At 47.8% G+C, this 26,637-nt stretch overlaps 1 protein-coding gene and 1 pseudogene across 1 annotated transcript in view; one reads left to right on the top strand and one right to left on the bottom strand.

Annotated features, from left to right (window-relative positions):
* Positions 1–26,637, top strand: part of NRDE2 (NRDE-2, necessary for RNA interference, domain containing) — a 273,968-nt gene that overhangs the window by 122,678 nt on the left and 124,653 nt on the right. The window lies entirely within an intron of this gene.
* LOC144329796 (uncharacterized) lies at positions 156–12,862 on the bottom strand (annotated as a pseudogene).

Genomic DNA, 26,637 nt, shown 5'->3' with positions numbered 1-26,637 from the left:
AGATCCAGTGAATGCTACAGGGAAATAGTGTTATGTCTTAGTGTTAGGGCGATCCCCTGCCCTGCCCAGTGTGGATATTTTGGCTCCCTCTGGAATTGAATGGAGCCCAGAGCAGGAATGGACGCTCAAGGCCCCCAGTGGCTGCCAGGGCACTGTTAGTGCTTCGCATAGAGAAACCAGCTTCTTAGAGCCCCCTCCTGTTCCTAGGGCAAGAGGAGGGGAGAATAATGGGAAAGGGGGGCTCACTCTGAAATGTGCACAAGAAAGCATTTTCCAGTGTGATTTTGGTCTTTTGGTCTGAGTGGTACAATTAGCAACGGGGTGGCAACTATGAATTCAGAGCAGCCAGGCTCTGCTCCTATTAGCAACGAAGGAGGAAGAAGTAGGCCAGCGCGGTGGCTCACGCCTGCCGGTCCCAGCACTTTGGGAGGCTGAGGCGGGCAGATCACTTGAGGTCAGGAATTCCAGACCAGCCTAGTCAACATGGCGAAACCTCGTCTCTACTAAAAATACTAAAATTAGCCAGGCATGGTGGTGGGCGCTGGTGGTCCCAGCTACGCAGGAGGCTGAGGCAGGAGAATCAATTGAACCTGGGAGATGAAGATTGCGGTGAACCCAGATCACACCAGTGCACTCCAGCGTGCGTGACAGAGCAAGGCTCTGTCTCAAAACAAGAAAAAAGGAGGGAGAGGCAGAGAGAGAGGTAACCCAGAGACAGACAGAGCCTGTAGGGAAAGACTGGATCATCCAGGGCGACACAGCAAGAGCGTGGGACAGTGATGAAGAAGGAGATAAAGATAGGACAGAAGAGTCATAGGGGTTGTGCTGAGAATATGAATATTAAAAAGAAAAACCAAATTGCGATTTCTTTACTGCAGGCCTACTGCCTTCCACCTCAGTGTCTCAGGTGAGATCACTGGGAAGGTGCATGTCAAGTAATTTGCATGGGTAAAGCTGCAAATTCATATCAATAGAACTTGAGGTTCAAGGTTGTCCCCTAATAGGCCCCCCCCTTGCTCCCTGCCTTCCCTAATGTTTCTGGAACAGGACCGGGAATGCTGGGGTGCAGCAAGTGGGGACCCCCAGCCCCAGCCTGGGCATGCCACTCCTTGTCCCGCAGAAGCATGGCTGAGAGCAGCAAGTCCTCATGGAAGGAGGGAGGGGACTGCCCCGCTGCCCCTTCCTCTGAGCTCCTCAACCCACTCACTATCTGGGCTCTTGGCAGTCGTTAGCCGGTGAAATGCAGTGTTCCCTCTTCCTTGGTCTGACCTCCTCATCCAGCCCGTGGGCTCCCCATGAGCTCCCCTCACTTCCTGGAGGCAGGGCACTGTGAGTGATGCACAGGCTCAGAGCCACACGTCCAGGTCTGCATCAGGTCTGATTCTTCCTCCCCGTGGGCCCTGGCAGCTTACCCTCTCTGTGCCTCAGTTTCCTTGCCTGTCAATGAGGATGATAGTAGCAGTGGTATTGTTATTGCTAGGTTGTTATGGCTGAATTACATCCCCATCTCCAAATTTCCATGTGGGATCCCTAACCCCCAGGACCTCAGAATGCGATTGTGTTTGGAGATTGGGTCTTTACAGAGGAGATTTTGTTACAATGAGGTCATTAGGGTGGCCCTGATTCAATGTGACTGGTATCCTTAGAAGAGGAGATTAGGCCGGGTGTGGTGGTTCACACCTGTAAACCCAGCACACTGGGAGGCCGAGTTGGGTAGATCACGAGGTCAGGAATTCGAGATCAGCCTGGCCAATATGGTGAAACCCCATCTGTACTAAAAATACAAAAATTAGCCAGGCGTGGTGGTGCGCGCTTGTAGTCCCAGCTATTTGGAAGGCTGAGGCAGAAGAATCACTTGAACCCAGGAGGCAGAGGTTGCAGTGAGCCGAGATTGCACCACTGCACTCCAGCCTCAGGGACAGAGCGAGACTCTGTCTCAAAAAAAAAAAAAAAAAAAAAAATAGAAGATGAGATTAGAACACAGACACAAAGATAAGGCCTTGTGAAGACACGGGAGAAGAAGACCATTCTGCAAGCCAAGGAGAGAGGCCTCAGGAGATACTAACTCTACTGACACCTTGATCTTAAACGTCCAGCATCCAGAACTATGAGAAAATTTTAACTTTCTGTCTTTAAGCCACCAGTCTGTGGCATTTGCTATGCAGCCCTAGGCGGCTGATACAGTCACGGTGGGGCTGAAATGACTTCCTATCTTGTACCCACCCAAGGGTTCACTTTGACCGCTGCCCAGACAGAGCTGATATATCAAGACAGGGGAATTCCAATAGAGAAAGAGTAATTAATGCAGAGCCAGCTGCGCGGGAGACTGGAGTTTTTTATTACTCAAATCAGTCTCCCTGAGCCTTCCGGGGGCAGAGTTTGTAAGAATAACTTGGTTGGGGCGGGGGGAAGCCAGTGAGCCAGGGGTGCTGATTGGTGAAGGATGAAATCACAGGAATCAGAGCTGTGCTCTCTTGCTGAGTCAGTTACGAGGGGGGAGGGCACAAGATCAGATGAGCCAGTTTATTGATTTGAGTGGTGCCAGCTGATCCATCAAATGCAAGGTCTGCAAAATCTCTCAAGCACGGATCTTAGGAGCAGTTTACGGAGGGCCGGCATCTTGTAACCTCCAGCTGCATGACTCCTCAACCATAGTTTCTAATCTTGTGGCTAACGTTAGTCCTACAAAGGCAATCTAGTCCCCAGGCAAGAAGGAAGTCTGCTTTGAGAAAGGGCTATTACTGTCTTTGTTTAAACTATAAACTATAAACTAAGTTTCTCCCAAAGTTAGTTCAACCTACGCCCAGGAATAAACAAGGGCAGTTTGGAGGTTAGAAGCAAGATGGAGTCAGTTAAGTCAGATCTCTTTCACCGTCTCAGTCATAATTCTGCAAAGGTGGCCTCAATCTGAAGCACTGAGTGCAGTGCCTGGCACATCCTGAGGCTCAGTAAGTGTTAACCCTTCCATTGTGTGCTGCTTCAAGCAGGTATGGAGCACTGGGCACAGTGGCTCACACCTGTTATCTCAGCACTTCGAGAGGCTGAGGCAGGAGGATCGCTTGAGCCCAGAAGTTCAAGACAAAGGCTTATCTTTGAACAAAGTCTTGTCTGCAAAATTTTTTTTAAAAATTAGCTGGGCATGGTGGCGTGTGCCTGTGGTCCCAGCTACTTGGGAGGCTGAGGTGAAAGGATCACTTGAACCCAGAAGGTGAAGGCTGCAGTGAGCTGTGATCATATCACTGCACTACTATAGCCTGGGTGACAAAATGAGACTGTCTCAAAGGGAAAAAAAAAAAAAAAAGAAAAGGACCAGGTGCAGTGGCTCATGCCTGTAATCCCAGCACTTTGGGAGGCCAAGGCAGGAGGATCACCTGAAGTCAGTAGTCTGAGACCAGCCTGGCCAATATGGTCAAACCCCATTTCTACTAAAAATACAAAAAAAGAAAAAATTAGCCGGGCTTGGTGGCAGTTACCTGTAGTCCCAGCAACTCAGGAGGCTGAGGCAGGATAATCGCTTGAACCCGGGAGGCAGAGGTTGCAGTGAGCCAAGATCGCATCACTGCACTCCAGCCTGAGTGACAGAGCGAGACTCCATCTCAAAAAGAAGACATGGAGCAAGGAGGCCAGAGACGTCTATTCTTATCTTGGCTGCAGCTCTAACTCAGGCAGGTCAGTTCCCTCACTTCCCTCCTCTGGGCTCTGTTTCCCAAACATGAAATGAGGGATTAGAGTGAACGGCAGTGATTTTCCAACTTTCTGATGGAAGTCACAATGAGAAATAGCTGTTTACTTCCCTGTCAGGTGAACACATGGGTACCATGGAACCGAAACAGAACTGACACATACCAACACTCACCCCTACCATGTGCAATGCATGCTGGCATTTTTCATTTTATTCTGTTTAGGTGGTGACCTCTGAATTGATTTCATGATGACTAACCTAGTGGGTCACAACTGCAGTGTGAGGAGAGTGGGGCAAGTCTCCTCGGGGGCACTGAGGAGTTCCTACTCTGGAGGGGAGAGACCCCCATTGGTCAGGACTCCAGCCGTGCACCACCCACACTTCCTGTCTCAACCAGAACAGTCCTGCTGCTCTATGCTTTCTGTTTGTTTGTTTTTGTTTTTGTTTCGTTTTGTTTTGTTTTTGAGGTGGAGTTTTGTTCTTGTTGCCCAGGCTGGCGTGCAGTGGTGTGATTTCGGCTCACCACAACCTCTGCCTCCCAGGTTCAAGCTATTCTCCTGCCTCAGCCTCCCGAGTAGCTGGGATGACAGGCATGTGCCACCACACCTGGCTAATTTTTGTATTTTTAATAGAGACAGAGCTTCTCCATGTTGGTCAGGCTGGTCTTGAACTCCCGACCTCAGGTGATCCACCAGCCTCAGCCTCCCACAGTGCTGGGATTACAGGTATGAGCCACTGCGCCCGGCCTGCTCTATGCTTTATTCATTGGGCTTCCCCATAAGGTTCAGTTAGAAAAAGGTGTTCTCTAGTTAGGACCCCACCCCACCACCCCAAAAAAACACAAAAAAATATGAAAGCCAATTGGACTGGGAGACCCTGGGTAATTATGAGCTCTGGCGTACTGGGGTTCTGTGGTTTAAATTGAATTGAGCAAAATAATTGTAAAAACAGAACAGAAATTTCTAGGAAAAGATGGAGTTGGAAGTATTTCACCTGAAGATGACTTACTAATTTATTTCAAGTAAGTACATAATTATCATGCATTAGAGAAAATGATTACCTTTATTGATTGTCTTCTATGTCCCAGATCTTTTATATTACTTAATGTAAAACAGTGTAAGGAAGGACATCAGATGCCCATTGCATAGATAAATAAACTGAGGCTCAGAGAAGTTCAGAACTTGTCCACAATCACATAGCTATGAGGAACATCTTGCTCTCCCAAGAGAAGCTAAGGGGAGAAAATCTTGAGCAAGAGAAAGTAGCATGGCAGGCCCCTAATGTAAAATGGAGAAACCCTACCAGGCACCTCTCAAGGCTATTGTGAGGATTGATTGAGACAATGCAAGTGCATGGCTCATAACAGTTGCTCAATAAACAGTAGCTATTGTTCTGGTCTTTTGGAAAGCTAAATTTAACCCACAGAACACCGCCACCACCCCGACAACACACACAAACACACCCCCACACACACACCCCATATGCTGGTGCTAAAATCCTGCTCCATAGCGTTTATTGCCAGTTCAGTTTTCAGGAGAAAGGACCACAGTAAATATGGTCTCTAATCAAACAAAACAAACATCACATTACGAGGAAGGCACATGGAGACACACTGCTCATATTGCCTTGAACACAAGTGCTAAAATGACAGCCAGACGCAGTGGCTCACACCTGTAATCCCAGCACTTTGGGAGGCCATGGTGGGTGGATCACCTGAGGTGGGGAGTTTGAGACCAGCCTGACCAACATGGAGAAACCCCATCTCTAATAAAAATACCAAAATTAGCCAGGCGTGGTGTAATCCCAGCTACTCAGGAGGCTGAGGCAACAGAGCAAAACTCTGTCTCAAAAAAAAAGTACTAAAAGGATATGTTCACTCCACACTCCTCCCCTCTTGCAGATAACAAGGGGAAAGAGAAATGGAGGAATTTTCCTTCCAAAGCAGGGATCCAGGGCTCTAGCATCTCTGAAATAGAAGTTGCCATAGAGCTCACCCAATTGCATCCCCTAGCTCATTTTCCAGGTGAGGAGATTAGGGTCAAAAGAAGGCAAGGGATGGACCCAAGGTCACACAACATGCCTGCGGGAAAGGTGGCCCAGAACTGCAGAAACCCAGTTTTAAGTTTTTACAACTCGGAAGGCAGGAATTTCCTCAGCCTCCATGAGTTTCCTGGTGTGTTAGCCTTCATGCAGTTTGGTGCCAGATGGTAACCTCACTGTCCCCTGACTTCCTAACAGCCCTCAGCTCCAAGGGCTGTGCCTGAAGCCAGTCTGCTGTTTGCTGCCTTGCTACAGAATCCATACTTGGACAATAAGCATCATCAGTCCAGTCGCACAGACAGGCATGCACAGGTGTTTGCAACTAACTTGTCCCTCTCTGCCAGACTGTGAGTTTCCTGAGGGCAGGGACTGGGTCTTTCCAGCCAAATGATCTGGAACAGGTCGTTTACACTCTCAAAGCCCCAGTTTCCTCAGTTTCTTCATAGGAATATTGGGGAAATGAAATGAGATCAACACAATTCCTGGAATCCAGTAAGTGCTTGGTTATTATTATTATTTTATTGATTTCTATTACTTGTATCCCAAGCACCTAAGATATCATAGTGCCAAACAAAACAAAACAAACAGATGCTCTGTAAATCTGGATGTAATACATGTGCCAGGAATGGTGCCATTTATCAATCACCTACTATCTACAGAACTTCTACTGCGTACTTGTATCAGTCAACTACTGTCATGATATACTGTGTAACAAACCACCCCAAAACTCAGAGAATTAAACAGCCACCATTTACCCTCACTTGAGGGTCTACAGGTCAACAGGGGCAAGACTCTGCCTGCTATGTATTCACTCTGGGTCCCAGGCTAAAGGGGTTACAGGGGAAATGGTTGCTACAGAGATGGCAGAAGCACAAAGAACAAGTAGGGGCTGGGTACAGCCTCACCTGTAATCCCAGCACTTTGGGAGACTGAGATGGATGGATCACCTGAGGTCAGGAGTTCGAGACCAGCCTCCCCAACATGGTGAAACCCTGTATCTACTAAAAATACAAAAATTAGCCAGATGTAGTGGCACATGCCTGTAATCCCAGCTACTCAGGAGGCTGAGGCAGGAGAATTGCTTGAACCCTGGAGGCAGAGGTTGCAGTGAGCCAAGATTGCACCACTGCACTCCAGACTCGGCAATAGAGTGAGACTCCATCTCAAAAAAAAAAAAAAAAAAAAAAAGCAAACAAGTGGAAACACACAGTCTCTTAAGGCCCAGGCTGAGAACTGGTACACAGTTCCTTCTGTCTCCTTGCAATTGGTCAAAGCAAGTCACATGCTCAACCTCAATGTCAGTGGGGCAGGGAAATCTACCACGAGGCTGTGGCAAGCATGTGGGTGTATAATACAAGCACAAGGGAGTAAAGAATTGCAACCAATAATCCCATATGCCCGGGCAAACCCATCAAGTTGATCTCTATTTTGCAAGTGGCTGAGGATTGGTCACTCCACCACTGTTTTCCTCCACACTGTATCCGAGAATTACCAGAAGGATGCATCCCCACAGGGATCTTGTCGGCGGGGGTGGAAACTCAGACACAAAATCAAATGCATTGCGGAGCATTTTGCAAGCGTAAAGTGTACAGCGTAAATAAACAGACAAAGTAATTCCTCTCATTTTGCACTCTGCTGTTAGGGGTGTTTGTTCAAATCCTTCGTAACAGGGTGTTTAATTTCAAGAAGCTGAAGCATTGAGCTGACGATGTGTTGTTTATGAGCAAATTCCAGGGTCTGGAATTAAGAAGAAAGTATAGTTCAAGCCTACAGATTATCTTCCCCCGTTAGGATGGAGCCTCCACTTTCACCTGACAACATCCCCTCCTTTCAGCAATGCCCCCCTCTTTTGCTTCTCCAGGGCATCAGACCAAGTCTGATGGGAGTGGGGGGAGTCAGAGGGCAGGAGGTACTTGGGGACCCTAACTTCTGGTGAGACAGAAGCATCTGGGGTTCCAGGTGCCACCCCCCACTGTGGGGCACCCTCCGTCCTTGGAGCCTGGCCCTCTCCGACCTCCCTGGGGACATTGGAGGGGGCTGGAAGGAAGGTCGAGGAAGCAGAGCTGCCGGGCGGGGGATGTGGAAGGAAGTCTATATTTGCTCCCTTGCAACAGCAAAGACTGTTTACCTCCAAGTCTGTGTTTTTCAAGGAAATGGAGGCCAGCAGAGGAAAAACGCCCTTGTGAAAACATTTCCATGAATTTATGTTGTTCATCTGGAGAGGCACGGCCCCCCGGTAAGGCCTCTGGGATTCGACATGGTCAGGATGGGGCTGGCCTGCTGGATCCAGGCTGGAAGAACACCAGCCGGGCCAGGAGGTGACAGGTGCCACCTTGACTCAGCAGGGCCAAGGAGAGATGCATACACATCCCCCGGGGCCTCTCACTCGTGTTCAGATCTGTCTCTCATCAGCCGAAAGAGCAAGGGAACCCAGTGGGGTAGAATCAGAACGCCTGGGTTTGAGGCCACAGGTCTGGTCGTTGTTTTCACCAGGGCAGGGAAGTGTGACTCTGGACAAGTCACTAGGCTGCTCTGGGCCTCAAGGTCCTTTTCTTAAAGTGAGATTGAAATCTTGTACCTCTCAGGGTCATTGTGAGGACCAAAGGAGGAAATGAGTATGAAATGATCGTTGCATCTCCTTTCTGATGGATGTCTGGTGGATGGACTCCTGCCAAGTGCTTGGAAGAGGCCGACTGGATCCGTGTGCTGAGTGAAGGAATAGCACCGAGTAGCGGTGGGGGTGTGAGAAGAAGGGAAAGAAAATGAAGGGGAGAGACGACAAGACCCTTGAATCTCAGGCCGAGGGTTGAGTGTTTGTCCCAACTAGAGTTTTTTCAAGGCCAGGGCCTGGGGATAGCTCTCCTCAGGCACAGCTCCCATGCTGGAATGGTTCTGTGGAATAAGTTCTAGGAAGCTATTTCATGCCTGTAATCCCAGCACTTTGGGAGGTTGAAGTGGGTGGATCACTTGAGGTCAGGAGTTTCAGACCAGCCTAGCCAACATGCTGAGACCCTATCTCTACTAAAAATGCAAAAAATTAGCCGGGCATGGTGGCGGGTGCCTATGGTCTCAGCTACTTGGGAGGCTGAGGCAGGAGAATCACTTGAACACAGGAGGCAGAGGTTGCAGTGGGCCGAGATTGTGCCACTGCACTTCAGCCTGAGCAACACAGCGAGACTCTGTCTCACACAAAAAAAGTTCTAGGAAGCTGCTAAACTACACCAGGTATGATAATCAGGGTTCTGGTACCACCTGGCGTATTTTGTCCAGGCCAGATGAGAAACTTGGGCAGCCAGGGCAATGCATGGGAGATTTGCAAGGAAGTCTCACTGGACGAGGGAGGAAGGCCTTGGAAGGTAAGTAGCTACTTAGAGGAGTAGCGCTTAGTGCTAAGGAAGCCAGACACGCCAAGCAGGGAGAGTGCTGAGAGCAGCCGTCTGGTGGATGGACTCCTGCCAGGTGCTTGCAAGAGGCCGACTGGATCCGTGTGCTGAGTGAGGGAATAGCACTGAGCAGCGGTGAGGGTGTGTGAAGAAGGGAAAGAAAGTGAAGGGGAGAGATGACAAGACCCTTGAATCTCAGGCCCAGGGTTGAGTGTTTGTCCCAACTAGAACTTTTTCACGGGGGGATGATCATAAAACCAACTCAAACTGGCTTCAGCACAAAAAAGAATGAATTGGCTCATATAACTGAAGAGTTTGGGCGTGGAGCTGGGTGGTACAGGCTGCTTTCTCCAGAGAGGCTTCCCCGTTCACGGGCTCAGGAGGACTGCCTTCAAAATCATGCTTCCGGGTTCCAGGCCAGAGGAAGACGGGCGTCTCTCTCACAGAACTCCAGGCCAGCATCTAATCACAGGTCACTTGCTCCAACTGGGATCCTTACCTATCCTTTAACCAATCCCTGTGGCAAATCAGGCCTCTCTCCTGGAACTGGGGAAGGGATTAAGTACTATGCAAACACGTGGTTGAGTCCAGAGGATTCTGGTTTCCTGTGAACGTGAAGGAAACCATTCCCAGAAGAAGAGGGCAGCAGGCAAGCCCTGGGGCTCTGCCCGCCAGCAGTGTGGAACAGCCGCAAGGTGCCCACCAGGGCATCCCTATCCTCCTGCCTCAGCCTCCCAAAGAGCTGGGATTATAGGCCTGAGCCACCACACCCAGCCAGACCCTGTGTTTATTTTATTTTACTTTATTTCATCTCATTTCATTTTATTTTACTTTAGAGACAGGGTTTCACTCTGTCACTCAGGCTAGAGTGCAGTGGCACTATCTTGACTCGCTGAAACTTCTATCTCTTGGTTCACTGCAACCTCTACCTCCCAGGCTCAAGCAATCCTCACACCTCACCCTCCTGAGTAGCTGGGACTACAGGCATACACCACCACGCCCAGCTAATTTTTGTACTTTTTGTAGCAGTGGGGTTTGCCATGTTGCCCAGGCTGGTCTCGAGCTCCTGGGCTCAAGCAATCTGCCAACCTTGGCCTCCCAAAGTGCTGAGATTATAGGCATGAGTCACTGTACCTGGTACAGACCCAGCATTTAGATGGTGACCCAATGGCCTCCACAAAGAGTGAGTGAGCTCAGTCCCTACTCACCCACAGCAGCCCCGTGCAACACTGAGGACATCGCCTCACCTCTCAGGCCCTGCAGACAGAGAGTGCAACAGGCCAGCTGGAGCTGGAGTGATGGCTGAGCTGAGAGCTAGGGTTTGGGCAGGGCCTCGGCTCCCAGCCTTCCCTCCACCAGTGCCCAGTTGGCTTCACCAGCTTCTCCCCACCCTCATATGATCGCTCTCTTTAATCCAGCAAAAAGCTTTTACCTTGTTTCAGCTGCAGAGGAGCCCCAGGATTTAGATTTTGCATTTTAAATATTTATTCATGTTTTGATTTAAATCCCTAAAACTAATTCTGGGCATTCTATGAGCCACATGGCCCCCTAAGATCCTGAACCCTGTTCTCATTCCAGGCCAGTGTCTCATCAGACTAATGTAATACAGTGGGGTTTGTATGTGTGTGTGTTTTTAATAGAGAAAAACAAAAATCAGGAGGGTTTTGGAAATGTTAAACTATTGTTTCAGTCTTTTAAATTTTGGATGGTTTCCATGGTAACTGGTAACTTTGCTTCTTTGTTTTCTCCAGTTTTCCGGAGAGGCCAAGGCAGCTCTCCATAGCTTCTCAAGTAGGCTTGGATCCAAGTGCAGGCATGGGAAGGGGGCAAGCCGCAGCCCCAGTGCAACGAGCTGCCCCCCAGGATTCACCACCAACTGGGTGAAGCTAGAGTCTGAACAGGCCTCATGTAGACCTTACTCCCCTTCCCATGTCCCCCTGAGGCTCAGGACAATTCCATCGAGCTCCGAAGAGTCCATGTGTTAGAGGTGTTTGAGCCAGAGCAACTCCATCCTGAATAGGGGTGGGGTAAAATGAAGCTCAGACCTACTGGGCCGCATTCCCAGGAGGCTAAGGCATTCTCAGTCACAGGATGAGACAGGAGGTCGGCACAAGATGCAGGTCACAAAGACCTTGCTGATAAAACAGATTGTGGTAAAGAAGCCGGCCAAAACCCACCAAAACCAAAATGGCGATCATGAGAGGAGCCTCTGGTCCTCCTCACTGTTACACTCCCACCAGCACCTTGAGAGTTTACAAATGCCATGGCAACGTCAGGAAGTTGCCCTATGCGATCTAAAATGAGGAGGCATGAATAATCCACCCCTTGTTTAGCATATAATAAAAAAATTACCATAAAAATGGATAACCAGAAGCCCTGGGGGCTGCTCTGTCTATGAGTAGCCATTCTTTTATTCCTTTACTTTCCTCATAAACTTGCTTTCACTTTGCACAGTGGACTCACCCTGAATTCTTTCTTGCATGAGATCCAATAACCCTCTTCAATCGGGACCCCTTTCCAGTAATACATGTGCATGCTAGAAGCCCAGGTCTCAGGCTGCAGGGTTCGGGGGCAGGGTGGGAGTGGGCACCCTACCCCAGCCTTCCTGAGATGCCTTTCTGCACACCCGGACACCCTGATGCCTGGGCCTGTGGAGGGCAACCTTGCGCTCTTCCTCCTGGGAGCCAGGCTGGGTCCCCCTGGCTGTTCTCTGGGCTCAGCTGGTTGTGCAGCCTCAGCCCCAGGGCCCCAGCTGAACCTGGGAAACTGCTATGCTCAGAGGTCTCGCTTCCCAAAGGGGCCTGTTCTGGTGTTGAGCCTCCGTTTTGCCAGCTGGAGTCCCCAGAGTCCGACTTACAATGCTTTCTGCTTTTGGCCCCTTCCCCTCATCCTCTAAAATGAGTTTGTCAGCTTATGTCCTGATGCACCATGTGGTAAATACAATTTAGTGGGTGTGCCATTAAATTGGCAGGACACTCTGCCAGTGTCCTGGCAGGCAGGTGATAGGGGCCACACTCAGACAGGGGAACTGGGGCTCTCAGGGTACCTCAGACAGGGGATGGGCAGGGTTAGGCTACCAACACAGGATGTCGAAGCACCCCAGGTCTAGACAGGCACCAGCCCCTGGCCTTAAGGGAACAAAGGGTGGGCCTGAGCCGGAGCAGCAGGAAAGGGCTGTCCACAGAGGCTGGGACCCTCACTGAAGGACACAGCCATTGCTAATGCACAGCCCAGCTGCCACTTGGCAATCAACGCCTGGCCTCACTCTCTCCCTCCTCAGTCACCCATGGTGCCTCCCTTTGACCAGCCCCGCCTGGAAGCCAGAGGCAGGGGCGCCCATGGATGCCGTGGAGCCAGGGCAGGAAAGGGCTGGAAGTGAGACTGGGTGGCAGAGCAGAACCAGCTCCACAGGACCCAGCAGCTCCCCACTGCCCATGGGAGGAGCCGAGGTGTCCCACAACCTGCGCTCCTGGCGAGTCCCAGACCTCTCCCCAGCCCTCCTATTCACAATCAGGATACTCCTGCGGGGGGGGCGGGGGGCGGGCACTGGGGCCTTGCTGCATCCGACTTGCCTGATGGGGCCTGTGCCAGGCTCTGTGAGGATGGGTCGATGGGACCAGCCCTGGCCTCTGAGACGCCCTCAGCCTAGTGCACTGGGTGGGAGAGGACTCGGCACAAGAGGCCTGGGCCTGGAAGATGCCTGGCTTCAGGCGCCCATGCCCACCCAGCACCACACACACCTGGGGCCGATGCTCATGGACTAGGGTGGCAGGCGTCGTTCGGACCTAGCATCTAGAAGCAAGCCAGAGAATCCAGGGGGAACTGATGGGTGATGTGCCCGGGAGTAAATGTGGGTTAAATGCCAAGAGTTTTTTAAAGGTCTAAGCAGGCCAGAGGGGGTGGTTCATGCCTGTAATCCTAGCACTTTGGGAGGCCAAGGCGGGTGGATCACTTGAGGTCAAGAATTCAAGACCAGCCTGGCCAACATAGTGAAACTCTGTCTCCACTAAAAATGCAAAAATAAGCCAGGTATGGTGGCACAGGCCTATAATCCCAGCTACTCAGGAGGCTGAGGCAGGAGAATCTCTTGAACCCGGGAGGTGGAGGGTTCAGTGAGCCGAGATCGTGCCACTGCACTACAGCCTGGGTGACAGAGTTAGACTCTGTCTCAAAGAATAGATAAATAAATAAATATTTAAAAATGAAATAAAAAGAAGGTCTAAGCAGCCATCATTGAAAAAGACACACACACCCCGACTCTCAGAAGCACGGGGGACAGGGTCCGGGCGAGACAATGTGGCTGCTTTCTGGGCATGAGCAGAGACCACAGGGTGGGGAGAAGGAACCATCTGGCCGTTGGGAAGGAACAATATTCTAGACCTTAGGAACAACAAGGGCCAAGGCCCTGAGGCAAGAGCACATTTGATGAGCACAAGAAGCACCAAGGCAGAGTGTGTGACAGGTGGGTGGGTAGGAGATGCCACACAGGAGGCCGGGGGCCAAGACACATGGGTTCTCAAAGGAAGGAATGAAAAGGGGAGCCACTGGAGGACGCTGAGTAGAGAGAAGATGGTTTCCATACTCAGACACTGTGTTTGCACCAGAAGATGGGCAGAGGGTGGGGACGAATATTCTGTCTTCGCTTAAGGGGAAGCTTTCAAAGGCCAAGTCCCAGTGGCCAGGTGCGGTGGCCCACAACTGTAATCCCAGCACTTCGGGAGGCTGAGGTGGGTGAATTATCTGAGGTCAGGAGTTCAAGATCAGCCTGGCCAACATGGTAAAACCCCATCTCTACTGAAAAAAAAAAACAAAAACAAAAACAAAAATTAGCCGGGCGTGGTAGTCTGCGTCTATAATTCTAGCTACTTGGGAGGCTGAGTATCACTTGAACCCGGGAGGTGGAAGTTGCAGTGAGCCAAGATTGCGCCAGCCTGGGTAACAGAGTAAGACTCTGTCTAAATAAATACATACATAAATGCCAAGTCCCAGGGAGGGAGAAAGGCTGGGGCAGGGGGAGGCCTGGGATACTTGACCTTGGCCCAGGACTCAGGGCTGAGTGCCACAGGCCTCGGCACACCTCCTGGCAGCCCAGGGACAAAGGCTTGGTCTATCTGTCCACCTGTGTACTCCCCACCTCTGTTCCCAGGCGTTTTGTCCCCACCACTGTGACAACACTGACCTTTGAAAATTATCACTGTCAACTGAGCTATATCCCCTCCATGCTGTAGGCTCCTGGAGGGACTCTGCTAAATGAAAGTGATTGTCACATGGATACATCAACCCTAGGGTCAGGGGCTCTCAGGCGTTCAGACTGGAGGCCCCTCTGTTTCATGCAGGCCTCGTCTGCTCAAGGCCAGGCCCCATGCTAGGACACAGCAGCGTGGAGACAAGTGACTGATGTCTTGAATCCCCAGAGCAGGTGCTGAATGACGCTTGAGTAAATGGGATGACCTCTGAGGCTTTGTCAACCCTCAGTAGGTCGCAGTCCCCCGCCGTGGTGGGGAGGGGACACACACCTCCCCAGCTGTCAACAGTCGACTGAGACAGCGTCTGTAACCCATGCCTTTTCAGGGAGAGTGCATCAGTCGCAGTGTTTGAAGAGGGAGACTGGCTCCTTGGAGGACATGACAGTGAACCTGGGCCTGGAAGGACCAGTGTTGTCCGTGAACCTTGGACTTACCAAGTGGGAATCTCCGGGGCAGGGGCTGCTACTCTGTGTCTGTAACAGCAACTTGGCTGATTCTGAAGGGAGGCACCCCAGGCCGAAGGTGCATCCGGAGCAGAGGCCCAGCAGGGGTCTCGCAGAGTGTGTCTGGGGCACAATGCATGAAGCTGTGCAGTGGACAGGGAGAAAACCACAGGGAATGGCCCTGGGAAGGAGGGTGCATGGGTTCGAATAACTGAACGAAGGGACTAACGCACAATGTGGCATGCCCACACACACACAGCTGCAGCCCGTGTGGGCATGGAAGACCCCAAAGACCCCTACTTATCAGAACCGCTTCTTGGGAAGTATCCCGAGCCTATGGATTTTAACTGGGTGAAGGCCTCCCGAATACCCAGGAGAGGAAATTAATTAAAATGCATCAGGCTGGGGGTGGTGGCTCATCCCTGTAATCTCAGCACTTTGGGAGACCAAGGTGGGCAGATCACTTAAGGTCAAGAGTTTGAGACCAGTCTGGCCAACATGGTGAAACCCCATCTCTACTAAAAATACAAAAATATGCCAGGTGTGGTGGCAGGCACCTGTAATCCCAGTTACTCGGGAGGCTGAGGCAGGAGAATCACTTGAACTGGGAGGTAGAGGCTGCAGTGAGCTGAGATCGTGCCAGGCACCCCAGCCTGGGTAACAGAGCGAGACTGTCTCAGAAAAATAAAATAAAGTGCATCAGTATGTTCATCTGCCGGCCAAGAACGTGGACCTATTTGACACTGCCACCGGACCACGTGGGAGGTAAGTTCTGTTGGGAGCTGAGAAAGACAGGCCTCCAGAATAGCATGGAGCAGAACTGGAAGAGAAAACTTAGCCGATTAGGCCATTGTGTCCATGGGGGACTGCCCAGGAGGCAATCAGAACACCAAATGGGGGAATCCAGTCATTTGTGGCTTGCTGGGTGGAAGGTGCTGGCTGGGGCATCGGGAGGCCGGGGTTCAGCCCTGGGCTGACCACCCTCTGCATGTGGGACTCTGCTTGGTTTTCTGTCTCTGTTTGGGACCAAATTCTTCACCTATTAATGGGAGCCTAGGGCTGGGTGTGGTGGCTCATGCCTGTCATCCCAGAACTTCGAGAGGCCAAGGTGGGAGGATCACCTGAGGCCAGGAGTTCAAGATCAGCCCTGGCAACATAGCTGGATCCTGTCTCTACCAAAAAATAAAAAAATAAAAAAGTGGAAGCCTAGACCAGTTATCTCAGCTAAACTTTCCAGCTCCAAACATTAAGAAAACCAGCCTCATTCTACCTCTTCCTTGGGAGGACTCTGGAGAAACGCTGGGTGTAGCAGGGTTGTCTGCCTGCCAATATGCTTGGCATTCAGGGAGACCAGGATGTCACTGAGGCTGCCTGTCGCCGGCGCCCAGGCCTGGAGGCCTGCAGGCCCGCCTGGAGCAGGTGAGGATTCAGGATGTGAGTGGGTTTTTCCCTGAAGCTTCTCAGGCCAGAGCCGAGGGAAATACCAGCATCCTGGCAGTTTGCCACCTGAGTCAGCCCAGCTTTGGCTCATTCGAGGAAAACTAACTGCAGGAAGTCAGGAAGTCTGATGTAGCAGGATGTGTGTGTGTGTGTGTGTGTGTGTGTGTGTGTGTGTGGCAAGGCGCATGCCCTTGTATGGGCCTATCCATGGGAAAGGGTTCACAGGTGTGCAATGCTGGCATTTGTCCGATACATACCATTGTGGCCATAACAGCCTTAAAATATTCTAAAACTTCCTTACCTGCTGGTAAAAGCCACCAGCCTCAACACCCCCTGAGTGCCCCCTGCTGCCGCAGCTCCCTCCCTGGACCCCTGGGACCTCCCCCATGAGCCTCCAATTGAAGGATTAACTCTCAACCCTGCACCAGCAAAAGCAAGAGAGTGTTCTGGTTGGTGGAAAGAACAGGGGACCCTCCCCGTTGTTACGTGTCTTGACAATTGCCCTGTGAGTATGTACATGTGTGTATGTCCATGTGCAGGTTTGCATCTTCAAGCTCATACAGGCCAGCTTCACCAGAGAGCCTGTTACTCATCTTTTCACGGCAGTTTAATAAAAGGTGTCCCCTTCCATTATTTCAGAGGAAAGAGTCTGAAGTTTGCAGGCAGGAGAAAGGGGTTCCCTGCCCAGCAGGGCTCAGGGGCCCAGGTGGGGAAAGTAGCTCAGAGAAGTTGACAACCTGCCGAAATCAGTCAGCCAGTAAAAAGAGGAGCTGAGGTTTGAACCCAAACAGCCTGGATTGCACTAGGCCTGGGGTTTTGTGCTCTGAATCAGCCTGGGGACGAATAGCAGCAGCAGCACCTCAGCTCAGCTTCCCAGCTTGCAAAGGGTTCTTACATCTATGGAGCCTCCCAACCCATTCATTCAGTAGGTGAGGTCCCGCAAGCCTAAGTGGCAGAGCCAGGACTCAAACCCAGGTATCAGTGACTCAGTGACTGAGTTCTTAGCACTGTCCCCACAGGCAGCAAAATGGGCACAGGGACTGTGGGGGACAGGCTATCTTCTCACTTGTGATATGCAGCATCACACACACTGGGCCAGCATTTTCTTTTTTTTTTTTTTTTTTTTTTTTTTTGAGACGGAGTCTCGCTCTGTCGCCCAGGCGGGAGTGCAGTGGCCGGATCTCAGCTCACTGCAAGCTCCGCCTCCCGGGTTCACGCCATTCTCCTGCCTCAGCCTCCCGAGTAGCTGGGACTACAGGCGCCCGCCACCTCGCCCAGCTAGTTTTTTGTATTTTTTAGTAGAGACGGGGTTTCACCGTGCTAGCCAGGATGGTTTCGATCTCCTGACCTCGTGATCCGCCCGTCTCGGCCTCCCAAAGTGCTGGGATTACAGGCTTGAGCCACCGCGCCCGGCCTCCAGCATTTTGTTAGGTCACCAAAAACCTGCTAAGATACATGTATCACTGACCAAAACAAGGGGGACCAAAAGACGGGAGCAACCCAAATGTCCATCAACTGATGAATGGGTAAACAAAATGTGGTATGTCCACACAACGGAATATTATTCAGCCATAAAGAGGAACAAAATACTGATACCTGCTACAATGTGGATAACCCTTGAAAACACCATGCTAAGTTGAAAAAGCCAGACAAAAACCACATATGGTAAGATTCCATTTATATGAAATTTTCAGAGTAGGTAATTCCATAGAGACATAACACAAATTGGTGGTTGCCAGGGGCTGGGAGGAAGAGGGAATGGGGAGCGAGTGCTAATGAGCACAGGGTTTTCTTTTGGGTAATGCAAATGTTTTGGAACTAGACAGAGGTGGTGGTTGCACAACACTGTGAATATACTAAATGCCACTGCATTGTACACTTTAAAATGGTTAATTTTATCTTATGTGAATTTCATCACATTTTTTTAAAAAACAAGGGAGAGGCTGGGCACAGTGGCTCACGCCTGTAATCCCAGCATTTTGGGAATCAGAGGCAGGAGGATCACTTTAGCCCAGGAGTTTGAGACCAGCCTGGGCAACATAGTGAGATCCCTCCTCTATAAAAAATAAACAAACAAATAAATAAAAACAATGGGCCAGGCATGGTGGCTCATGCCTGTAATCCCAGCACTTTGGGAGGCCGAGGAGGGTGGATCATGAGGTCAGGAGATCGAGACCATCCTGGCTAACCCAGTGAAACACCATCTCTACTAAAAATGCAAAAAATTAGCCAGGCGTGGTGGCATGCACCTGTAGTCCCAGCTACTCAGGAGGCCGAGGCAGGAGAATTGCTTGAACTCAGGAGGCATAGGTTGCAGTGAGCCGGGATCTTGCCACTGGACTCCAGCCTGGGCAACAGTGAGACTCTGTCTGAAAAAAAAACAAAAAACAAACAAACAAAAAACAAACAAGGGAGAAAGGCAATTATACTGCAATATTTTAAAACAAAAAAACTATAATGTATTAAATTTTGCTGTGTGCTAGACTCTATATGAATACAATCAGAACAACATTACATTAAAGTCTCTTGGGCCCTGCCTTAACTCTCCAGCCAGGACCACTCCTCTAGGACTGAACCCTGCTATGGACTTGCTGACCTCCCCACCTCCCCCAAAACCCCATGTCACAGGAGCCCTGTGATAACTTGTTACATCTGTCATGGAAAACTGATACACAGTCCTTTCCCCAGACTCCAATTCCTGTTACAGTTGATTGGTCCAAGGGTGGGCAGCTTAGCTAAATTGTACCAGAATCCTTTCTCAAAAATGAAACTGGAACTAGGTGTGGTGGCACACACCTGTAGTCCCAGCTATTGGGGTTGCTGTGGTGGGAGGAGTGCTTGAACCCAGAAGTTTGAGGCCACCCAGGGCAACATAGTGAGACCCCTCCTCTAAAAAAATAATAAAAATAAAAAGTGTTGGAACTGGAACTGAGCCAGATTATCACGGCCTGGCTAAAGCTGTAGGATGTAAAGCTTAGAAGTCGTGCTGGCCATGTTTCCTGCTGTAGGGAAAAGCCAGTCTGCAGGAAACGGGAAGGAAGGCAAGGCACGAGACAAAAGAGACAGAGTCTTGATGGAGGAGTGGGAGTCTTCAGTTCTAGAAAAGCCAAAGCTGCACGGCATCTGCCCTTCCACAGGCTTGGTTGTTAGCCTGTTCTTCCCCTTGTGGGACTCTCTTCTTCCACTGAAATAGGCACTGAATTGTTGGGTGAAAACCAACATGGTCATGATATGTTTCACTTAATGCATTGCTAAATTCAGTTTAATATTTAGATTTGTATATTTTTGCATCTATGTACATAAGATCAGCCTGTAATTTTTCTTCCTTTTCCTGTTCTTATCTGGTGTGGTAATTGGTCTTAATATAAGTTCTTTTTTCAATTCTATTTTTCTGGAAGAATTTAACAAGAATAGGTAAAAAGTCATAGTGTGATTTTTTTTAATTCTCTGGGATTCTGGTTTTGTTTTCAGTAGTGCTGTTTCTATTAGTTCAAAACAGAGGACTCCATATGGTATGGACCTTAAAACAACCACTATTTTATTTCATCTCATGATTTTGTGGCTGAAGAATTCAGGAAGAGTTCAGTTGGATGGTTCTTCTGCTTCGTGTGGGTCAACTGAAGCTACCTGGTGTTATTCAGCTGGTGAATGACCTCATCTAGAGGATCCAAAATGGCCTTGCTTACAGGTCTGGCACCTGGATGGAGATGGCAGAAAGAATGGCCCAGTTGACCAGGTGCAATGGCTCATGCCTGTAATCCCAGCCCTTTGGGAGACCAAGGTGGGCTGACCACTTGAGGCCAGGCATTCGAGACCAGTCTGGGTAACATGGTGAAACCCCGTCTCTACTAAAAATACAAAAAAAATAGCTGGGTGTGTTAGCACACGCCTGTAATCCGTTACTTGGGAGGCCGAGGTGGGAGAATTGCTTGAACCTGGGAGGCAGAGGTTGCAGTGAGCCAAGATTGCACCACTGCACACTAGTCTGGGTGACAGAGTGAGACAAAAACAAAAGAAAGCAAATTTATGGAGATGGATGGTGGTGATGGCTACACAACAATGTGAATGTACTTAATACCACTGAGCTGTATACTTAACAATGGTTAAAATGATTAATTTTATGTGTTTTACTACAATTTTTTTTTAAAGTCAAGAAAGTGATGAGAACATTACAGAAACATAATGTTATTCTGGAACCTGCTTATATTGCAGGTGATGTTTCATGTATCATTGATTATTTTTTCCTATTATTGCATTCACTCATATGCTGTTTAATTATTATAGCTTTATAATAAAATCTAATTTCTGGTGTTTCAAGTAAAAAAAAGACTGTTAGACAAACTTCAGGGAGTGCTGATTTTTTTAAAAATGGGTTTTTTTGTTTGTTTTTTTAGAGACAGGGTCTTGTTCTGTCATCCAGGCTGGAGTACAGTAGTGCAATCATTAACCAGAGATTTTTTTTTTTAAGTGTGATATTAAAAAGTTGATGTGGCCAAGCACAGTGGCTCTTGCCTGTAATCCCAGCACTTTGGGAGGCTGAGGTGGGAGAACAGCTTGAGCCCAGGAGTTTGAGACTAGCCTGGGCAATATAGCTATACCCCTTCTGCAAAAAAAACAAGAAAAAAAGGTTGATGCTAGTAAATATGAAGACACACAAAACGGACAATTTCCTAAATTTCCTAGAAAATGGACTCAGGTAGAAATCGAAAATTTAAAACAAACTGTTCAAGAAATTGAATCAGTAGTTAAAAATATATATGATTATAAAATGATGTTACTTTCCCACTGAATGAGGGGAATCTTTGTCCCTATCATTTTTTTTTTTTTTTTTTTTTTTTTTTTTTTTATATATAGAGTCTCTGCTGCCCCGGCTGGCATGCAGTGGTGCAATCTCGGCTTACTGCAACCTCTGCCTCCTGGGTTCAAGTGATTCTCCCACCTCAGCCTCCCAAGTTAGCTTGGACTACAGGCATGTGCCACCATGACTGGCTAATTTTTGTATTTTTAGTAGAGACAGGGGTTTCACTGTGTTGGCCAGGCTGATCTCAAACTCCTGACCTCAGGTGATCCACCCACCCCGGCCTCCCAAAGTGCCGGGATTACAGGCTGAGCCACTGCAGCCAGCCCAGAAGTTTTTCATTCTACAAAACTGAAACTCTATACCCATCAAATAATAATGCCTCATTCCCTTGTCTGTGGCAACCATCCATTCTACTTTCTGTCTGTGTGAATTTGACCACCCTAAGTACCTCATATAAATGGAATCATACAGTATTTGTTCTTTTGTGCCTGGCTTATTTCACTTGCATGTCTTCAAGATTCATCCACATTGTAGCATGTGTCAGAATTCCCTTCCTTTTAAAGGCTGAATAATATTCTCTTATATGTCTATACCATATTTTATCTTTCCTTCCATCAGTGGACATTTGGGTGCTACCATTTTTGTCTATTTTGAATAATGTTGCTATAAACGTAAGTGTACAAATATCTATTTAAGTACCTGCTTTCAATTCTTTTGGGTCTATAACCAGAATTGGAATTGTTGGATCATATGGTAATTCCATGGTTAATTTTTTTGACAAACTGCCATGCTATTTCTAAAAGAGCCCATTTTTTGTCTGTGTTGATCTTCTTTGTTGTTTCTCATTAATTTCTGTGGTTATCCTTGATACTTCCCTTCTACTTTCTTTGAGCTTATTCTATTCTTTTGCTAGCCTAAGTTAGATGCTTAGCTTATTTATTTTTAGCCTTTCTTCTTTTCCATTATAAGCCCTTTAAGGCTATAAATTTATTTATTTATTTATTTATTTATTTATTTATTTATTTATTTATTTTTAGATGGAGTCTTGCTCTGTGCTGCCTAGGCTGGAAAGCAGTGGCATAATCTTGGATCACGGCAACCTCCACCACACGGATTCAAGAGATTCTCGTGCCTCAGGCTCCTAAGTAGCTGAGACTACAAGTGCTTGCCACCACACCTGGTTGATTTTTGTGTTTTTAGTAGAAATGGGGTTTCACCATGTTGGCCAGGCTGGTCTTGAACTCCTGACCTCAGGTGATCCACACGCCTCGGCCTCCCAAAGTGCTGGGATTACAGGCGTGAGCCACCACACCTGGCCAAGGCTATACATTTCTAAGTACTACTTAAGTTGTATCTCATTTTGAAATGTAGAATTTTTTTCACTCAATCCTAAACATTTTCTAGATTTTTATTATGATTTCTTCTTTAAACCCATGTGTTATTAGAAGTGGATTTTAATTTTCTAAACAGTTATTTTTAAAGGTGTATTTTTGGAATTATTTTCTAGGTCAATATGATAGGATTTTTAAAGTAGTCGTTGAGATTTACCCTATGATCTAACATGTAGTCAATCCTAATTATCTATTTAATATCTTCTTGATATTTATTAGTAATTTTATTATGCTAATAATTTGTTTATATAATTATATATTTGTATTTACAATTTATATTATAACCACATAGCTATATTGTTTATTACTTTGTGATTAATAATAGTGCTGATTAATATTTAATATTTCAAATGTGCATTCTCTACTTGCTGGGTCTAATGTTCTATGTATATACAAGAGATCAAACTCGTTAATTCTGTGGTTCAAATCTTCTATTGTCTGCTTGATTTCTCAATTACCAGAAGTATATTAAAATCTCTATAATAATGGATTGCTTATTCTTACCATTGTTAATTCTTACTTTATGCATTTTTATGCTATGTCTGCATGCATCAGTTCTTACATATTAAAGTTGGTATATGTTGTAGGCCAGGTGTGGTGACTCAGACCTGTAATCCCAACACTTTGGAAGGCAGAGGCAGGCAGATCACTTGAGGCCAGGAGTTCGAGACCAGGCTGGCCAATGTGGCAAAACCCCGTCTCTACTAAAAATACAAAAATTAGCTGGGTGTGGTGGCACATGCCAGTAATCCAGGATTTGAACACAGATGTTTGAATACACAGCCTGGGTAAATTTCACTACATTTCCTTAATTTCTCTCAAAGAGTGGTTTTTTTTGTTTGTTTGTTTGTTTGTTTGTTTTGAGGCGGAGTCTTGCTCTGTCGCCCAGGCTGGAGTGCAGTGGCGCGATCTCGGCTCACTGCAAGCTCCGCCTCCCGGGTTCCCGCCATTCTCCTGCCTCAGCCTCCCGAGTAGCTGGGACTACAGGCGCCGCCACCACGCCCGGCTAATTTTTTTTTTGTATTTTTAGTGGAGACGTGGTTTCATTGTGTTAGCCAGGATGGTCTCGATCTCCTGACCTCGTGATCCGCCCGTCTCGGCCTCCCAAAGTGCTGGGATTACAGGCTTGAGCCACCGCGCCCGGCCTCAAAGAGTGGTTTTAAAAAACAAGAAGCAACCAACTCAAAACCAGTGCACTTAACAAAAACACAACCGGCCAGACACGGTGGCTCACGCCTGTAATCCCAGAACTTTGGAAGGCCGAGGCGGTGGATTACCTGAGGTCAGGAGTTCAAGACCAGCCTGGCCAACTTAGTGAAACCCCGTCTCTACTAAAAATACAAAAAATTAGCCAGGCGAGGTGGCAGGCGCTTGTAATCCCAGCTACTCAGGAGGCTGAGGCATAAGAATCGCTTGAACCCGGGAGGCAGAGGTTGCAGTGAGTGGAGACTGTGCCACTGCACTCCAGCCTGGGCAACAGAGTGAGACTCTGTCATAAATTAATTAATTAATTAATTTAATTAAATAAAAATAAAAAAGAAGGAGCAAAATATTAAGCCTGACAAAGAAGTCAGGAGGGGTCCATGACAGTGAGGAAGACCAAGGTTGGAAACAGGATTAGATGTCCAGTGTTAGCTCCACCAAGCTGCAGTAGCACCAACGGGTGGGGTTAAAAGGAAGCAGATTCCAGCCTAGTAAGAATGTGCTCACAGGGCCGGGCGCGGTGGCTCAAGCCTGTAATCCCAGCACTTTGGGAGGCCGAGACGGGCGGATCACGAGGTCAGGAGATCGAAACCATCCTGGCTAACACGGTGAAACCCCGTCTCTATTAAGAAATACAAAAAACTAGCCGGGCGAGGTGGCGGGCGCCTGTAGTCCCAGCTACTCGGGAGGCTGAGGCCGGAGAATGGCGTGAACCCGGGAGGCGGAGCTTGCAGTGAGCTGAGATCCGGCCACTGCACTCCAGCCTGGGCGACAGAGCGAGACTCCGTCTCAAAAAAAAAAAAAAAAAAAAAAAAAAAAAAAAAAAAAGAATGTGCTCACAGTTAAAGTGGCTTACAATGGAATGTTTCTTGGAGAAATAAGAAAAGAAAAATGGGAATGTGCCAAATGGCCTTTATTAGGGTATTGGCTAGCTAAATGATGATGTATTAATACAGCCAGATCTTAAAAATTACATTTAAGAATGTAAAGCAATGGAGAAATGTTCAGTGGAAAAAGTTTAAAAAAGTCTGGGCACAGTGGCTCATGCCTATAATCCCAGCACTTTGGGAGGCCGAGACAGGTGAATCACCTGAGGTAAGGGTTCAAGATCAGCCTGGCCAACATGGCAAAACCCCGTCGCTACTAAAAATACAAAAATTAGCCAGGCGTGGTGGTGTGCACCTGTAATCCCAGCTACTTGGGAGGCTGAGGCAGGAGAATTGCTTGAATCGGGGAGGAGGAGGTTGCAATGAGCCAAGATTGGGCTACTGCACTCCAGCCTGAGTAACAGAGTGAGACTCCGTCTCAGAAAAAAAAAAAAAAAAAAAAAAAAAAAAGTGAAAAAGAGAGGATTTAAAAAGTATGAATACATGATTTCACTTACATATGTCTAGAATAGGCATATCCATGGAGACAGAAAATATAGTAGTTGCCGGGGATTAGGGGATGGGGGGAAGGAGGCAGAAAGGAAGATGGGAATCACTGCCAATGGGTACAGGGTTTTTCAGGGTGATGAAAATGTTCTAAAATTATATAGCGGTGATGGTTGTACAACCCTGTGAATATACTAAAAACCACCAAATTGTGTATTTTTAAAAGGTGAATTTTATGGTACATAAATTATATCATGAGAAGAAAAAGGTATAAGGAGTAAGAAGATTGTAATATATTTGTAATACATACAACATACAATTGTGCATACTAAAGAATATTATGCTTACTAAAAAAAAAAAAAAAAAAAAGCCAGGCACGGTGGCTCACGCCTGTAATCCCAGCACTTTCGGAGGCCGAGGTGGGCAGATCATGAGGTCAGGATGGAGATTGAGACCATCCTGCCTAACATGGTGAAACCCTGTCTGTACTAAAAACACACACAAAAAAATTAGCCGGGCGAGGTGGCCGGCGCCTGTAGTCCCAGCTACTCTGGAGGCTGACGCAGGAGAATGGCGTGAACTCGGGAGGCAGAGCTTGCAGTGAGCCGAGATCGCGCCACCGCACTCTAGCCTGGGCAACAGAGCAAGACTCTGTCTCAAAAAAAAAAAAAAAAAAAACTTCCACATACAGTGGGACCCCATGTTGCAAACTCTTATCTTTGCATCTATATGGTGAGAAAAAATTCCAAAAGGAAATAACAAAGTCTCAACTATAGTTTATAGGGTACTGGGTCATTTGATATCACAAATTTTAAATAATCAACAGCATTTCTATTAAATTCAGAAAAATGCTTTTGTAAAAATGGGAATGGACTATTAATTAACTTCTTGTCATTGAAAGGGAGAAAGACTAAGTTCTGCCTTGTGGAAACAGGATTAGATGTCCAGTGTTAGAAGTATTCCAAGTTTGAGGATTACCAGATATGGAAACTCGCACTCAGAGAAAGTTTTACCTATATGACCTGTTCCTTTTAACCAACATATGATTTTATAATTACTTTTTTACTTATTTTCCATTTTTAAAACCATCTCAAATCTTGATTCTGATATGTCTATGTGGGAAAAAATCTATCTTTTGCTAAAAAATGCAGTAACTTAAAAAAAAAATCACAACTTGAAGGGTATACAAAGACTCAAAATGAAAAATTAGTTTAAAAGCAAACATGCTGACATACAGCCAGGATCTAAAGATTATGTTGTAACGAAATGTTCAAATAATTATGTTGCTAGAGGAAACTGGATTTTCCTTTTAGCCTTCGTAAAAGTGAAAATAAAACGTTAAGATACGACATTTAAAAGACTATCTGGGGCTGGGCACAGTGACTCATGCCTATAATCCCGGCACTTTGGGAGGCCAAGGCGGGTGGATGACCTGAGGTCAGGAGTTCAAAACCAGCCTGGCCAACATAGTGAAACCCCATCTCTACTAAAAATACAAAAATTAGACAGACGTGGTGGTGCACGCCTGTAGTCCCAGCTACTCGGGAGGCTGAGGCAGGAGAATTGCTTGAACCCAGGAGGCGAAGGTTGTAGTGAGCCAAGATCACACCACTGCACTCCAGTCTGGGTGACAGA

The sequence above is a fragment of the Macaca mulatta genome, chromosome 7, assembly GCF_049350105.2.
Source record: "Macaca mulatta isolate MMU2019108-1 chromosome 7, T2T-MMU8v2.0, whole genome shotgun sequence".
Classification (NCBI taxonomy): Eukaryota; Metazoa; Chordata; class Mammalia; order Primates; family Cercopithecidae; genus Macaca; species Macaca mulatta.
Note: the sequence above shows the minus strand (reverse complement) of the source record. Positions and strands in the feature narration are given on the sequence as shown.